Source organism: Bubalus bubalis, chromosome 19, assembly GCF_019923935.1.
Source record: "Bubalus bubalis isolate 160015118507 breed Murrah chromosome 19, NDDB_SH_1, whole genome shotgun sequence".
Taxonomy (NCBI): domain Eukaryota; kingdom Metazoa; phylum Chordata; class Mammalia; order Artiodactyla; family Bovidae; genus Bubalus; species Bubalus bubalis.
Window position 1 is genome coordinate 36295114 of NC_059175.1, and position 5780 is coordinate 36300893.

A 5780-nucleotide genomic window follows, 5' to 3' on the forward strand; every position below is an offset into this window, starting at 1 on the left:
GCTCTTCCTTCCACAGTCAGTTCTATCAACCATAAATATGCAACCCTTCTAGATTTATATTTTTGGAAATTGCCTCAATTCTACAGTAGTAAGAAACAAAAGTGCATTATCCCCTATATGAAGTGGGACTTTCTTATATTATGCAAAGCTTACTTTTCAAAGATAAAGAGATGGAAAGATTACATGGAAGAGCTGTACAAAAAAGATCTTAATGAACCAGATAACTACAATGGTGTGGTCAGTCACCCAGAGCCAGACATTCTGGAGTGTGAAGTCAAGTAAGTTGAGCCTTAGGAAGCACTGCTGTTAATAAGTGGAGGTGGAGATGGTGGAATTCCACTAGAGCTATTCAAAACCCTAAAAGATGATCAAAGTGTTGCACTCAATATGTCAGCAAATCTGGAAGACCCAGCAGTGGCCACAGGACTGGAAAAGGTCAATCTTCCTTCCAATTCCCAAGAAGGGCAGTACTAAAGAATGTTCAAACCATTGGACAATTATACTCATCTCCTGTGCTAGCAAGGTCATGCTTAAAATCTTACATGCTAGGCTTCAGCATTATGTGAACCAAGAACTTTCCAGCATCCAAGCTGGGTTTAGAAAAGGCAGAGGAACCAGAGAGCAAATTGCCAACATTCACTGGATCATAGAGAAAGCAAGAGAATTCCAGAAAAACATCTACCTCCGTTTCATCAACTATGCTAAAGCCTTAGACTGTGGGGATCATAACAAACAGTGGAAAGCTCTTAAAAAGATGGGAATTCCAGACCATCATACCTGTCTCCTGAGAAACCTGTATGCAGCTCAAGAAGCAACAGTTAGAATCCTCTATGGAACAATCGATTGGTTCATGACTGAGAAAGGAGTACGACATGGCTGTCTGCTGTCACCTTGTTTATTTAACCTATACGCTGAGCACGTCATGAGAAATGTTGGGCTGGATGAGTTACAAGCTGGAATCAAGATAGGAGAGAGAAACAACAACCTCAAATACGGGAATGATTCCACCCTAATGGCAGAAAGTGAAGAGGAACTAAAGAACCTCTTGATGAGGATAAAAGAGTGGAAAAAAACTAAATATTAAAAAAACTAAGATCTGGCAAATAGAAGGGGAAAAGGTGGAAGTAGTGACAGATTTCCTCTTCTTGGGCTCTAAAATTGCTGCAGATGGTGACTGTACCCATAAAATCAGATGATTGCTTCTTGGCAGGAAAGCTATGACAAACCTAGACAGGGTGTTGAAAAGCAGAGACATTACTCTGCTGACAAAGGTCTGTATAGTCAAGGCTATGGTCTCCCCAGTGGTCACGTATGGTTGTGAGAGCTAGACGGTAAAGAAGGCAGAATGCCAAAGAATTGATAACTTCAAACTGTGGTGCTGGAGAAGACTCCTGAGAGTGCCTTGGACAGCAAGGAGATCAAAGCGGTCAATCTTAAAGGAAATCAACCCTGAATACTCATTGGAACAACTGATGCTAAAACTGAAGCTCCAGTATTTTGGTCACCTGATGCGAATGACCGACTCATTGGAAAAGTCCCTGATGCCGGGAAGGATTGAGGGCAGAAGGAGAAGAGTGTGATAGAGGATGAGATGGTTGGATGGCATCACCAACGCAATGGACATGAACGTGAGCAAACTTCAGGAGACGGTGAGGGATAGGGAAGCCTGGCATGCTGCAGTCCATGGTGTCACAAAGAGTCAGACACGACTAGGTGATTGAACAACAGCAACAACCTCTCAAAGACAACTTCTTTAGAAATTCAGGACATCTGCATCCTCTTTATTATTGAATCCTCTCAGACTTTACCTTTCGGGGCTGAATAATACTAACCTTTTCACTCTGTTTTCATAAAATCAGCTCCTGCCTCTCCCTACCCTATTTCATCTCTCCCACATATATTCATATTCACTCTCTCATATTCATGCTTATATCTTATCTATCTCCCCATAACCACTTTCCTCTGGAGGCATCCTTTCTTTCCTGTGGCACAGTGCCTGGGCTCAAAAGCAGCACATCTGCTGGGATGAAACCGTCTTTCTCTTCCATGATGCTATTTAGTTTCCAACACCCTTAAATGACAGTCAGAACAGGTTGACTTTTTGCAACCAGTGTCTTCATTGACTCACATGCCCTAGATTGTAACTGATAACCCAGAGTCTGTTATTCCACTTGAATAATTTATAGATTATTTCTCTACAAATTCAAGATCCTTATCTATTTTGAATAAGAAAATGGAGAAATGTTATGATTTTCATCATGTTATTCTTTGAGATGGCATCTAGGCTAGAAGAAACAATGGTTTATATGCTCACTAAAGCAAGATGTCATGCATGGGGATACACAGCAGCCCTGAGAGAAGACAGCATGTAGAGGGATCCACATGGAGAGGAAGCATCTTACCAGTCCCCTCATGGCCAGCCATGGTGGGGAGCACCTTAGCAGTGGGTGCTGTAGGCCCCATCAAGCCTTCAGATGATTCCAGCCCCCTCAGAATTTGAGACTTCCAGCTGAGATCACAGAAAACTTCATGGAGCGGAGATAAGCCACCCAGATGTGCCCTGTCTGAATTCCTGACCCACAGTAATTCTGAGATAATAAATGATAATTGTTGTTTTAAGATACTAGCATTTGGGGTAATTTTCTATACCACGATTGGTACTGTATCATGGTGTATGCTACTGCTAAGTCGCTTCAGTCGTGTCTGACTCTGTGCGACCCCATAGACGGCAGCCCACCAGGCTCCCCTGTCCCTGGGATTCTCCAGGCAATAATACTGGAGTGGGTTGCCATTGCCTTCTCCGGCAATTGTGTATGGGTACCCAAAAATAACTTTTCCTAAAAAGTAAATTTGTGTATATATATATATATATATATATATATATATATATATATATATATTACAGTTCAATATAGTGGTTACCTCTGCAGGGGAGGCAAAAGAACAGGATAAGAGAAGAGGACACAAATAATTGCTAAGTAATTGGTAAACATCTGCCTATTGGCCAGATGGTATTTTTTTGTATGTTTGTTTTTTCCTTCAAGCATCAACATTTATTATTTTTTTAATTACAAAAGTTAAGGTAGAAAGTAGAAAAAAAGACAGTTTAGAAAACTATGGATATGCACAAAGGAAAAAAAATCACACATTATTTCACTTCCATGTGAAAGTGAGCTTTTTTCCTTTATATGTGCATAACTGTTTTTTTTCCTTTGTGTATGTATCTACTCACACACATTTTGTTTTTTTTAAAACTGAATCATAGTATACATATTCCTTTGTTATCTTATTTTTTTCCACTTCTTTTTAAAATTAATTTTTATTGGAGTATAGTTGGTTTACAATGTTGTATTGGTTTCTATTACACAGCAAAATGAATCAGCTAGACTTTTTTATTTTCTAATACTCAGATGCTCAGTCATGTCTGACTCTTTGTGACCCCATGGACTGCAGCCCACCAGGCTCCTCTGTCCATGAGATTCTCCTGGCAAGAATACTGGAGTGGGTTGCCATTTCCTTATCCAAGATGGTATGTTTTTAATAGGCAAATAGATGAATGGATGATTAGATAGATGAATGGATGAATAAGTAGATAAAGAGAAGAACTTGTGTGGTCCAATGATGAGAGTGTGTCATGAGCCAAAAATTGTGTTTAATCCAATTTAAACACCTAAGGTCCAATGATAAGAAAAAGAGAGAAGAGAAGAGCAAGGGGAAGAAAAGAAGGAAAGAATAAAGGGGGGCAGGGAGAAGAGAGTGAAGTTGTTAGTTCTCAGCTGGTAACATTTTAAAATGTTTCCACCCTTCACCCACCATGTCAATTCCTGAGCGTATATCCTAGAGCAGCAATTACAGAAGAGAAAAGGTACAATATTCACAGAAGCATTTTATAGACGCAAAATTTAGAAATATACCAAATATCCAGCAACTGTAATATGAATAAATCCATGGTGGTTATTCAGATGGTAAAACATTACACAACACTAAATACTAATAACTAACATCCTGGTTTAATCTCTACTCAACTTCAGCAACAAATATCTAGAGATAATAGACACAGCTTTCTGCAATGAGAAAAATGTTCTAGAGCATGAAGCTGGGCAAAAGAAGAAAGATGAGAAATGATTCCATTTCTATAATGTTAAACACAGACAAAAATAGATAATACATTGGTTAGAGATGCATACTGGGCATGCGTGCAAAGTCTCAGTCGTGTCCAACCCTTTGTGACCCTATGAACTGTAGCCCACCAGGCTCCTCTGTCCATGGGATTCTCCAGGCAAGAATACTGGACTGGGTTGCCATGCCCTCCTCCAGGGGATCTTCCTGACCCAGGGATCAAATCCTCATCTCTTTTATCTCCTGCATTGGCAGGCAGGTTCTTTATTTCTAACACCACCTGGGAAGCCTCTTAGAGATGCATCAGTTCAGTTCAGTTCAGTTCAGTTGCTCAGTCATGTCCGACTCTTTGCGACCCCATGAATTGCAGCATGCCAGGCCTCCCTGTCCATCCCCAACTCCCGGAGTTCACTCAGACTCACGATGGTAGTAAAACTAGAGTGAAAAGTAAGCAAATACACAAGACTCAGACTGGTGACTGGGAGTGAGGGAGATTGAATAGGAGGAGCAGGGCACATATGAGAGACTCAACAGTATTGGAAATATCCTCATTCTTTCTGTATATATAAATATAAAAGCATTTTTAAACTTTATTATTAATACTCAGGACATTAGGAATTTCCAGATTTTTTTTTCAGTAGCATATGTAGAAACACTTTTGGTAACAAATACAGTAGTAAAAAACTGTGGAACAATTTGTGAATTTGCATATCATTCTTGTGCAGCAGCCATGCTAATCTTTTCTGTATTGTTTCAATTTTAGTATATATGCTGCTGAAGTGAGCACAAATATTCTCATTCTTAAGCAGGGTTGGGGAGAGATCCAAGATGTTCATATTTTTATTATTAAACTGTATGTAGATATTGTACAAACTTCTTCATATGTACCATGAATTTTAAAAATAAAGATACAGGTACAACAAAACAGAGAATCAGTATCACATGAAAGGGCTTAAGCAGCAGAATTTCCACCCAGCACAGTGAACTCCTTGTCCTTTCAATGTCCCTAGAATCCGGTCTGCAAGAAACCTGAGCTACCCAGGTTTCATCTTTGCTCCTCAGAATATAACAAGAAAAAAAGTATGTTTATTAACTAGCTATCCCATAACTTTACAATACCAGCACCACATTTACATCTTCAGGCCAGAAGTTCTATATCTTAGCTTTGTGGGTTGTCAGATCAGCATTCAATATGAAATGGTGCAATGAACAGAGTATTGGACTGAGTATGAGAGGCCGTTGACTCTGGGGTCTGCTGAATCCCTCCCCAGCCTAGATGACTTTGACAAAATCAGTTCACCTCTCTACCGGGATGCTTCAGAAGAGCCGCTGGGGATAGCCAGAGCTGTTCCATTTATAAATGACTTTATGTTGGACTTCTTGGTTTGATCTCTTTTGAAGAAAAGGTTGCACTGCTTTAAAAAGAGAAAAAGTTCAAAAACCTCTAGACCAAATGATCCCTAAGTATTTTCTTGCTTTAACATTTTAGAACTCTTTGTGCTTTGTGAAAATCATATTGTGGACCTGGCATATTGTTAGAAGGATTGATCAAAAGGGTACTTACAACTAGATCACAAAGTTGGCCTCTTCTGGAGAAAGTCTATATATTTTTTTGCCAAGAGTAATGGAATATTCCAGAAGTTCTCTAGCAAGGCAACTCA

At 39.6% G+C, this 5780-nt stretch overlaps 1 non-coding gene across 1 annotated transcript; it reads right to left on the reverse strand.

Annotated features, from left to right (window-relative positions):
* Positions 1-4799: 4799 nt before the first annotated feature.
* Positions 4800-4906, reverse strand: LOC112580725. The gene has a single exon (XR_003105064.2). It is a non-coding gene; the product is annotated as a U6 spliceosomal RNA (small nuclear RNA).
* Positions 4907-5780: the final 874 nt, after the last annotated feature.